The sequence below is a fragment of the Podarcis liolepis genome (assembly GCF_965112155.1).
Source record: "Podarcis liolepis genome assembly, chromosome: 3".
NCBI lineage: Eukaryota > Metazoa > Chordata > Lepidosauria > Squamata > Lacertidae > Podarcis > Podarcis liolepis.
In genome coordinates this window covers 42754891-42766360 of record NC_139557.1, presented here as the reverse complement: position 1 = coordinate 42766360, position 11470 = coordinate 42754891, and the positions used below count along the sequence as shown (strand labels likewise).

The 11470-nt window shown below is 39.7% G+C and overlaps 2 long non-coding RNA genes across 2 annotated transcripts; one reads left to right on the top strand and one right to left on the bottom strand.

Annotated features, from left to right (window-relative positions):
- The first annotated feature begins 170 nt into the window (after nucleotides 1-170).
- LOC310704266 lies at nucleotides 171-802 on the top strand. The gene is made up of 2 exons (XR_014524683.1): nucleotides 171-386; nucleotides 421-802. It is a non-coding gene; the product is annotated as an uncharacterized lncRNA (long non-coding RNA).
- A 9430-nt stretch (nucleotides 803-10232) lies between these two features.
- On the bottom strand, nucleotides 10233-11423 carry LOC310704265. The gene is made up of 2 exons (XR_014524682.1): nucleotides 10601-11423; nucleotides 10233-10501 (listed from the first exon to the last, which is right to left on the bottom strand). It is a non-coding gene; the product is annotated as an uncharacterized lncRNA (long non-coding RNA).
- Between the last annotated feature and the right edge of the window lie 47 nt (nucleotides 11424-11470).

The window sequence follows — 11470 nt, the reverse complement described above, 5'->3', positions numbered from 1 at the left end:
CTCCAACCCCCACACCTGCTTTTTTACACCTGCCTCCAGTTGGTGGACTTGGGGGTTCTAAAAACAGAAGCAAAGTCTCCCCCACAAGCCCGAAGACTCCCCACCTGTGCTTTAGAGCACAGGGCTCCAATAGTTGTGCAAAGGAAGGAATTTAGGCAGGTATGCTTGCTGAGATTTCCTCTTCTGGATTTCCATTGAGCAATAATTTTCTTTCCATCTGGTTCCAGGGTCCTCTCAGGCTGTCACTATTTTGGGGTGGGATTCAAGCACGAACTGGCAAATTCAGGTTGCACAGTTGAAGCTTATTTGGAGCTCTTGTGCAACAAAGCTGCCTCTCCAGAAGACTGGAGTTTTAGAGACATGGAAAGTGACATGGAAGGGAAAATGCAGTGGAAAGTGTGAGGTATTATGCCAATAAAGGCTGAATGAATGAATGAAAGTGTGGGGTAACACTTGCATTTACACTGTCTCGTCTAGCCTTTCTGCAAACAAATCAGAATGATTGCTCATTAAATAGCCAGAATCATCTAAATATCCCAAATCAGTGTTCAATAAGCAGCTTGTCTGGAAGGGCTCGCAATATGTCAATGAAGTTTGTTTCTGTTACAGAAATAGAGTAGAAGAGGGTCAACTATAAAGGAAACACAAATGTACTTTGAAAGTAGCACAGGGGTATGATTCTGTGTCAAAACTTTCAGAAATCCGCTGCAATTTGGAACACTGCTGCTCTTAAGAAAAATGGATAGGACTGTGTTATTTCATTTAAAATGCAATGAACAATGTCTATAAGAGTATTTTTTTTTTTTAAAAAAAGAATATTTCTGTTGTATTCTTATAATTTGTAGACTTAGGCTGCAGCACTTTATTGTTTTCCGGATGTCTCTTTACCTGAGCATTTCTGTGTTTTATGTGAACTCTCACACAGTGTAAAAGCCTCTTCTGGAAATCTAGTGGAATCTAGTTGAAAGGCTAGCATTCATTTCTGTTTTAATTATTTCCAGGGGGAAAAAATCCATTTGCAACCCCATTAACTTGGAAAATTGTAGAAATTTTGCATTGTATTCCATGTGCTGAAACTTGGGAAACTATTCTGGCATACAGTTATTTCCCACCATTTAAAATTTAGCATGACACGTTGGTATACGGATCAAAAAGCCCACTGTGGGAAGTGGATTTTGGAATTTGGATTGAGCCCTCAAACCCCTGAAAAATAAGCTCTGGGTGCCAGTGCTATCTGTTAGTACTAAAACCCAACCTAGCGCTGCTACTGCTGCATTAGCAAGGAAAGAGGAGCAGAACAGCCATTTGTGTGCTACCAGCACCAATAGCACACAAACTTCACTAGTCAGCTGTCCAAAGGAGGAAACTGCAGAAAGACAATTCATAGCATCCAACAAAGACTCTTTGCATCAAGAAGCCAGAGAGCATGATGTGTATATTTTTCCTTCAATTTTTAAAAAACTCTGCCAATCAGCGGCCTTAGATATCTGTCTTCCTGGTCCACTAATGAGAGAATAGTAAATGATTCAGTAGGTATCTGAACTAGCTTAACAAATGTCAATATATGCTATAAAAATAGAAAACTATTTCCCAAGTATTTAATGGGGCTTGCAGTATTTACTATGAATAACTTAATTCTGCTGTACATAAATAGAATATCTACTGATTTAACTGCATCTTTGTTTACTGTATAGGTTTGAATAACTGTAGAATATCAGGGATGGCTCATCCAACTATAATTTACTTTATAGTGAGTCATTATTTACTCCGTGACATGATAGGGTACAAAAATAAATTTCAGATGTAATATGAAAAGGTGCCTTTTAAATGTAATGTAATTATCCTCAAACTATTGCATTCATCTAAATGATACTGTATAAAACAGTTATAACTGGGTCAAAGCTAATAGACCTGAATCTCTTGCCTTGTTAAAGGTAAACATTAAACAGAAAGCAGCAATAATTGACACACTCATTTCCCATATAGTTTTATTTGAAAGAAATGAAGAACACACATTTCAGCCAAAGCTGAGCACTTTAAGTCCCATCGTGCAGCTGTCTTACTTCAGATCCTTATAGTTTACAGGGAGGGCTTCTGATATTCCCTAGATAGATATCTACAAAAAGCCTTGGGGGAATTTTGTTAGTTCCATAAAACCATTTTGGTTTCCCTAAAACTTCCTTCAAATATTTTGTGTGTGGCAGAACAACCTATTTTGCTTTTTTTTAAAGAAAAAGGTGTTTTGGCTGGATGGGTGGGGAGTCTGGTGACATTGTACAAGGGCCTCATTCCTATCTAGGTGACCTTTTGGTGGGTGGGGAGATATGCCAGTGAGGGGCAGAGCAACAAATGTCAGTTTTTCTTCTTTATCGTTTGCTGGTTTCTACATCCACACCCACACAGCTTTCTGCCCTCCATCCAGGCAAACAACAGGCATTACCAGAGTTCAGGGACACATCACATCCACAAACCTTCAAGGAGGGTGGGAAGCAGGGCTGGTAAGGGATGTGGCTGGGGAGGAGATCTGGCCTGAGGAGAGGCTAGATTGAGAAGCCAGAGAGATAGGGTGGGCACTTTTGGTCCCTGGGCTTGAGGTTCCCCACTCCTGCTATTGCAAAAGTGAATCAAATAAACAGCAAATAGTCTGCACTTTGTAACTGTAATAAGGTAATCATAATAAGAGAGACTTGGGCCCCACATTTAAAACAGTGTCACACGACTTCATGCCTTTCACCCCAAAGAATCCTGGGAGCTGTAGTTTGTTAAGTGTGCTCAGAGTTGTCAGGAAACCCCTATTCCGCTCCCAGTACTACAATTCTTCGAGTTCCCTTGGATTGATTGTTGAATCACTCTGGGAATGATAGCTCTGAAAGGAGCTCTGGGAATAGGAGTCTCCAAATAATTCTCAGTGCCCTTTAACAAACTAGATTCCTCGGCATTCTTTGAGGGAAGCCCAAACCGTTTAAAGTGGTGTGATACGGCTTGCCTTGTCTAGTGCAGATGGGCTCTCAGAATGCTAGAGGGTTCTAGTCAGCATGTCTGTTAAGGCACTTGTTTTATTCTGCTGCGTTTAGGAACACAGGGAGTTAAACTGGACTATTTGTCAGGACTGTTTGTCCCTGCATTTGTCTGCTCTTGACTGACCAAGGTCTTCCATATCTTTTCCCATCCTATCCTGTGAAACAAAACTGCCAGGGATTAGAACCAGGGATTTCCTATGTGCAAAAGCATGTGCTCTGCCCCTGAGCTACTACTACAGTTCCTGCCCCAGTTTTTGAAGTCCCAAACGTCTTTTTTCAAATCCTGTGTTGCTCTTTCAAGTTCCATATAGGGACAAAGTGCTTCATTAACTGTTTGAAAGGCTACAGTGCCAGCCAGCTCCACCAGTGCCTCAAAACATCTTGTCTCCGAGCTCCTTGAAGATAGCCTTTTGTGTTCATTTCGGAACATTAAACTACCAGATTTATTTTTATCTCACTTTGGGGCCTGTCTATTTCTAACATAAAGCCTGCAATTACGATTTATTTGTGAGGTCTCTCTCATTTTTCCTTCTTATTTCTTTCTCTCTTATAAGGCATGACTGCAGGGAACAAGCAGGTCTGTGCTTTTTAATTTATTTTAAATGAGTGAACTTTTAAACCTCTGTATGCTGTCTTTTACTGAGTATAACAGAAATGGAAGTTTTCTGATAGTGTAACTACTCAGATTGACATTTTGTGACCTCCAAAAGTGATGTACTCCATCAGAGGGCCAGCAATAAGGACTGTGGCCGCTGGCACACTCTCCATAAGCTGAATCACAGGCAGAATATGCTCCATATTTTCCTTTACTGCAATGTGGACGGTAAGAGAGTTTTTGGTAGGGCAGTTTTTTTTACCCACCTCAACTTTTCTCTATGATTTCCTTATATGCAGGGACATTCCTTAAAGGACTCAGGGCCACAGGCCTGCAATGCAAATTTACACCTGCTAATTTAATTGCATACAGGCCACTTTTCAGAGGTGGAATAAATGAACTCTGACTCTTATATATTATTTGTAATATAATGTATGTAATTTCAGTATGTTCATATGTTTCAAACCTTTGTATCTTTTACCCTATATTTTGAGAAGGTTTATGTTCATCCATTTTAAATGTTTGATTTTAGCAGTATTGTGTACATTTTGTATTGTTTTATGAATTAAGTGCTATATAAATCTGGTTAAAATAAATAAGTAAACAAAATTTTTAATGTTCTTAGGCTGCTTTTCTAGGCAAATGCCCATTCACATTGGTTTGCTATCAAAAACAAAAGATAGATAAAAAGAACAAAACAAGAATAAAAGTACAGTCGTATCTTGGTTCTCAAACGGAGTCCGTTCCGGAAGTCTGCTCGACTTCCAAAACGTTCAGAAACCAAGGAAGCTGCAGAAGCCGCGTCCGACGTTCAGCTTCCAAAAATAGTTCGCAAACCGGAACACTCATTTCCAGGTTTGCGGTGTTCGGGAGCCAAAACGTTCGAGAACTAAGCTGTTCGAAAACCAAGGTACGACTGTACAATAATGCAAATAATACAGATCTTTTAGAACTTGGAACTACAAGTTGGCAATACTACACATTATTATTATTATTATTATTATTATTATTATTATTATTAAAACTATTTGGAGCTTACCGTATTTTTCGCTCTATAACACGCACCCGACCATAACACGCACGTAGTTTTTAGAGGAGGAAAATCCGTAGGCATGCCACCCGTAGGCATTCCCTCCATAACACGCACAGACATTTCCCCTTACTTTCTAGGAGGAAAAAAGTGAGTGTTGTGGTGCAAAAAATACGGTAATTTTTTTCAACAGTCTCATGCCATCAGGAGTGACTCAGAACAATGTGGTGCCACTTTGGGACCAAATAGACCAGCACAACCATCATGATAGAAAAGAAATTGGAAAAGCATCTCTTTCCTGAGCTACTTTAATGAAAGATACAAGCACCCCACAGCAGACACTAAGGTCCAAACCTTCTCCTGACAAAATTGGTTCATGTACTTCAGTATTAAATACACTGAAAGGCAGCGGCTCTGCTCTTTGGGGTTTCAAACCTGAGTGTTTTCTCAGACCTACCTGGAGATGCTAGGGATCAAACGTCAGGCTTTTTGCATGCAAAGCCTGCGCTCTACCTCTAAATGATGGCTCCAAGGGTAAACTAAGAATCTATATGCATTGGTACCAAAATGCAAGGGGCCACTGTAGGTGGGAGAGAAGGGCTGTCTGTGGCTCATTACCTCCACATATGGGTTTGCATTCTTTGCTCTTTTTAAATATAGCATGTTTGCAAAGACCATTTATCATGCCCACACTAATTAAGCCATTTTTTTAAAGCTCCATCTCTAACGGCAGCCTGTTGTTCCATGTGCTGAAGCAGCGTTGCTAATGAGCTGACCTCCTGAATTTAGTTCTGCCGATTCCTTAATTCTGAATGGCCTTGCTTCTTGGCTTACCTGTGCAAAAGTGCCAAAGGGATTTTTCTAAAACCCCTTTCTACTGCAGCTACCTCCTATGCCCCAAACACTCCGGGAAATGAGATTAAATGCTCTTGCTGAAAAATCTTTTTCATTGGGCAAATGATGTAGAGGAAAGGAATTAAAGTAATTGATAAAAGAACATTTCACTGAAATGAAGAAAATACTTTAATGCATGACACATTCTACTTGCATCTGGGGAACCTTGTAAGAGTGGGAGGTTTTTGCCTTTTATTCTGTGGACTGGAGAGCTCAAGAAATCACAGAGGACTGAATGATGGCAATCATAAATCAGAAGCATTTCCCCCCAGATTCCTCTGAAGTATTGGTAATTAAAGCTTTAACACTGGCTCTGTTAAAATCATCATCATCTTATACTGGCATCTAGTTATTCAAACCATTATTCCAGCTTCGATCTGCTCTAGATAATGTGATGACATACCTATCTATATGTACAAATGTTGATCTAGGTAATTAAAGGAATCAACCCATAATCTTGAATCACATAAGTGTTTCACAGTATTGTTATACTGATGACAAAGTTTGTTTCTCTCTTTGTATGGTATGCAAATACACACACTAATTCTCAGCTGGGAACGAGTGTTAGTAATAATACCAATATTAAGCAATTATATACCACTTTAGAGTATATGTACAGTGTTTCATGCTATCTCAGTTTTTCACACAACAGTCCCTCCTTGTATATACTATTACAGTATTATCCCCATATGGCAGATGTTTGTGACGAAGTATAAAAGCTGTGTAAAACCTGTGATCATTACGGTTCCCATTACTTTATGGGACTGACCTTTACTGCAGTAAAGTCAAATTTAAAAAAGAGTATTGTTCTTGCTTGAATATTGTCTGTGTTTTTATTCAATAAATTCTCTACCTGGGGACAAAATTAGAGAGTGACATAGGTCAACTCCCATGACATTATTGTTTTTAGTCAATTGCTATTACAATGTAACTCTCAGAAACAAGATAATCAAAGACGTTTGTTCAGCAGATACTTTTTCACAAATACAATTTGTTAAAAACTTAAAACTGCAGAGTTTCCCCAAACCATTTAAATAATAATAAATCCCCTTGGCAGTTTCAGATCAAAACAATTAGTCTGTAACTTACTGCTAGAACAAATAATAGTTCCCTGTTGGTAACAGACTTGCCTATACTGACCAGCAGCCATTTAATTTTGAAGTCGTCTGATTGACTACCTAGAAAATTCTGAAATGAATAGAAGACTCTATCCTTACGTGAGATGTACAAAAGGCAATACCACAATGTTTTGTTTTGTTTTGTTTTGATCTTGCCTGATCTGCATATACGAAGATGGTTATTTGTTAGCTTATTAAAAGCAGTTAGCGGTCAGTTATTTCTGTGGGCATAAAGTTGAAGCTGAGTGAATACGTTTAACAGGGAGGGGCAGGATTAAAATTCTCACAGGTAAGCAACCTTTTTATAGTCAGATTTCATCTTAATACAGTAATCCTGATATTTATGCATACTTTTATTACTTGATAGCAACCTCATGCGTTTATGTTAGCTGGATAAGTTAGTGTTGTTTTCTTACCTTCCAAGCTATTTTAATCTGTGTAATTATTTGGAGCTTTTCTCTCCCGTAGAGTTTAGTTTTAGTAAAGTTTGTGTATGATTTCATGAAATTTGGTCCTGTCTGAGTTCCTGAACCCTTTAATTTTGACCACGCTTTTCGGAGCAAGGGTCATCCACCACAGTGGGTGATCGAAAACTAAATTTTAATTGCCTAAAAATGAATGTGCCATAAAAGCATTTTTGCAAAAATTAAGCCCCATGTACTTAAATGAATGACACTGTTTGATGGTGTGATCACCCAGGATCATGTTATGTCCTGGGGCTTCCCTAATTCAGTCTGAATCCATCTGTACAGCTAGGGGCACAACACAGCTGAGCACAGGTGAAATATGAGTGGTGCAGAGAGATGATGGAAAATTATTCAAGACTAAACAACATTCCTAGGCAGATGTTCAGCCAGGAGTAATTAGAAAGATGAGCATACACACTATGCCAAAAGGGTCAGGAAGATCACTATGTATCTTGTTACAGCTGGGTCCTAAACATATGCAGTTGAAAGTTGTTAAAATGGACCTTGCTAGGCCTCTAGAATCAGAAACTACAGCGAACCTCAAGCACACTGTTATGTACTGAGTTGAATAGGATCCAAACTGCAGCAGTCTGATTGGTCCTAGAACAATAGGATCCAAAATGCAGCAGTCTGCTTGGTCCTAGAACAATAGGATTCAGAATGCAGCAGTCTGATTGGTCCTAGAACAATGCAGCAGTATGATTGGTTGGCAGGAACCACCCAATCCTGCTCCAGATAGAAGTGAATCCACAACCTGATTGGCTTACAGTAGAATTCCGGAATTAGCCAATCGTGCAGCCCATTGTGTTCATAATGTATATAAAGCAGATACTGTGAGGGGACATTCATTCATTCCTCCTCACCACTATGAGCTGAATAAAGAGCATGAAATCACTACAGCAGCCATGAAATAGATGGCATGTGTAACACTCTGTCACTTTTGTGCTGCTTAGTCAACTTCACTGCTGGTCACGTGAGACCTTGGCATCCTTCAGGATGATATGATTGGAAGGTGACCCAAGGTTGTCAGCATTATGAGATCTTATCTACCTGAAGAAGGCAACAGCCATGAAACCAAAACAAAGGAGAAACCATGGCATGTTTTGGAAAATCAGTGCTGCTGTGTGTCACAGTTGCCTTGTGTGAAGAACTGCTGATCAAGCAAGGGTCCCTGTTACATAAGTCTCATTCCTGCTTGATTTTGGTAATTCATAGTCTTAGGGCCACTTTAAGAATGGCATTAATGCTAAAGATGGAAAGTCCATCTCCTGGTTCAGTTCCTGATCAATATAAAGTGTATAGAGAATAATTTTCTGTCTCCTCACCCTCCTTCCTGCAACCTGCTGCCTAGTCAGCTCTGTTCTGCTTAGGCAAAGAGCACAATATGTACTGCCCCAGACTGGTAACTCTGAACTTTATTCCAACCTGTGGATATGCTTGTGAATTTATAACTTCTATTTCACAACTAGATGGGCTGAAGGGTGTTAGGAGACTATTTTAACAATGTTGGTGACTTTGATTGCTTTGTTAATACAATTGCAATTTTTAAACTAATGACATTACCATGATTTACTCTTATTATTAAACCATACATATATTATTTTCTACTATATTGTTTTAATTTGCTTTATTTCATGCAGATGTCATATTTATCTATTATAATATTTGCTTGCTGCCAACTTAAATAAAACATCAAGGCAGTATATAACAGTATATACAATAAAACATATAGACTACAACAAATTAAAATAATAATTAAAATGACCGGCTGATCAAGAAAGTTTGGACAACTGCATTGGTCTGTCAGCATAAAAAGATATCCGAGCAATACTTGAAAGTCATCAGCGAGGATACTAATATCATTATTGTCTTAAAGCATTTTACACCAGTAAAATGACTGATTCATTTCAGTTACAATTCTGAGTCTGTGGTTTTTATTGCCGGTCATAATTCATTCCATCTCACTGGGCCAATTATTGTTGTTATGTTGGCCAGAAATTGATATAGTATGCACTAGTGTTAATTGGATCCCTGAATTAACAAAAGTAATTCCCACTCTCCCAGACCTCTCCATATTCCTGTTAAGATGATAATGATTTTCTTTATTCCCCTTCCCACTGGGCAGCTTATAGCATACTGAAAACATAGAGCATTACAAACCTTTTGATACAGGGTTGCCTTCAGTTGTGTAATTCTTTATCTCCTTGACATCCAACATCTTTATCAAGGAGATAAAGAATTGCACAACTGAAGGCAACTCCTTCAGGATGTCTTCATGCAATATCTGCGCAGTTATCAATCTATTGTGTAGGATTCAGAGGATCTTTTCTCAAGCTAATGCTTCTATTGTGTGGATATATCACATTACCCAACCCTCAATCTCTAATATTTTGTGACAGGGGAAATTGAGATGCTTTCATCCTTTCAAGCTAGCTCAGCAAGTATGGTTGCAGAGAAGTGGTTAAGTGGCAAACATTGCAACGTTAGCATGAGTATGGTGCTAACAGGAAAGGCCACTTTTTTCAATATATGCTGGAATGGCAAATTAAATGTGTTCATAAATTTATTACTGTATTTCGCTGGTTGTTTTTTTTTTTTTGCTATAGCATCTAACTTTAGTTCTGCACCAAAAAGTGGAAAACAGGTACTTTTAATAAGCATTTTTAACAATTCCAGACACACTGGTGTGTTTCATCAACGGTGAATTTGAGGACCTATATCTCAATAGTGACATCTAGTGGGGGAAAAAAAGAATTTTCCCTTACCAATTGCTTGAGCATCTGTGAATATCCTTCCTTACCTTATTGGCCTTGAAAACTCTGATTAACCCCATTTTTAAACATAAACAACAGTGGGATTTCTTGGCTGGAGGCTGGGCCTCTTCTGATCCAAAAGATGACAGGGAATTAGAAATTAAAAATAATAAAAATGCTGGAGGCTTGAATGATCATATATGCAGGTGTGGCAGATACCGTCACTGACAGGTATGAAATTTGAACAACAAAATGCACAGTATTTATTTACTTAGGAAAACAAGACATCAAACCTGCCCTTTTCTATTAACATAAACAAATCTAGATTGATTTAGCTTTAATCAACAGCATTGGCCAAAATTAATAGGCTTTATTGAAGGAAGTGATGTACATGCATGGGACTGAACCAAGTCTGCCACTATAGCTTTGATTTTAATATCACATCAATTGGCACTGCTGAAAAGATAAGCTGAGTAAGATGAATCCGTTCACACATTCGCCTGCAAAGTCATCAAGCAATGAGGACCTGAGGGATTCTTCCAGTTGTGCATTAACCTAAAATGCACTTCTGTTTGCCAGTAATGTGGTCTATGGCACGAACCAAGTTGCTCTGTGCATGTCTTTCTGTATATAAAAACAAAAATAATTATCACCCCAGTGGTTTTCGCCATGACTTGATATCTATTGTACTATATATATTTTTTAACCTTGAACAAAGATTACTGAAATAGCTGAAACAGGCCTTTTAAAGCCATTGGAAAAGCTCCTCTGATGCAATGCTATACAGATGCTTCATTTTTCAGATCTATTTTCACATTCTGTTCTCCTACACCCCAGTACTAATTCTGACCTCAGAAACACTCCCCATCTACTAATTCTTTTGTCAGCCTTTCCAAAAGCTCTTGCAGGGGCTCAACACCAAAAGCTTGAGGGTGTGGTCGCTGTGTGCCACCAACGATTTCCTTCTACAAATGCAGTCCGCATTTTGCATGAGTCATGTTCCCCCCCAAGAAGGTCACCAAAGAAGTCCGGTTAAAATTAGCAGAGAGCTTATAGTTCCTAAGGTTAGCCTTCCTGGTTTCCTTCGAGTTAGTGGAAGTTTGCAATCCTCTCTCTGCACCTTGATCTGAACCCGGGTGTGTGTGTGTGTCTTACTCCTGAAGGGACATAAGACAGGAGGGGTCGCGGTGCGCAGTTTTCCTGAGGCGACACCCATTGAAACAAGAAGGGGCGGCTTTGCATCAAACGGCGAAAGTGGTTCACTAGATCCCAAGCCTGAAGAGCAAGTCCCCTTTGGACAGACCCCGCACCTGAGCAAACACGCACAGGGTTGCGCTCTCTCCGAACTGCTGCTTCGCCCGGGGCAGTTTAAAGCTATTTAAAGGGGCTTGGCTTCGGGGGAAACAGCCGCCGCACGCTTCGCTGGCAACCCGAACAGTTGCGGCGGCGGTGACTCGGCGAGGGAAGCCGTCCCTCAGCCCTTCCCCTTCTGGGGTGGGGGGCTCTTCGCCCTCCCTCCTGCCCGGAGAGGGCCTATTGCGCGTCAGCCCCTTACAGCTTCTGGCTCCAGAGAGCCAGCCGGAGCGTTGGCTC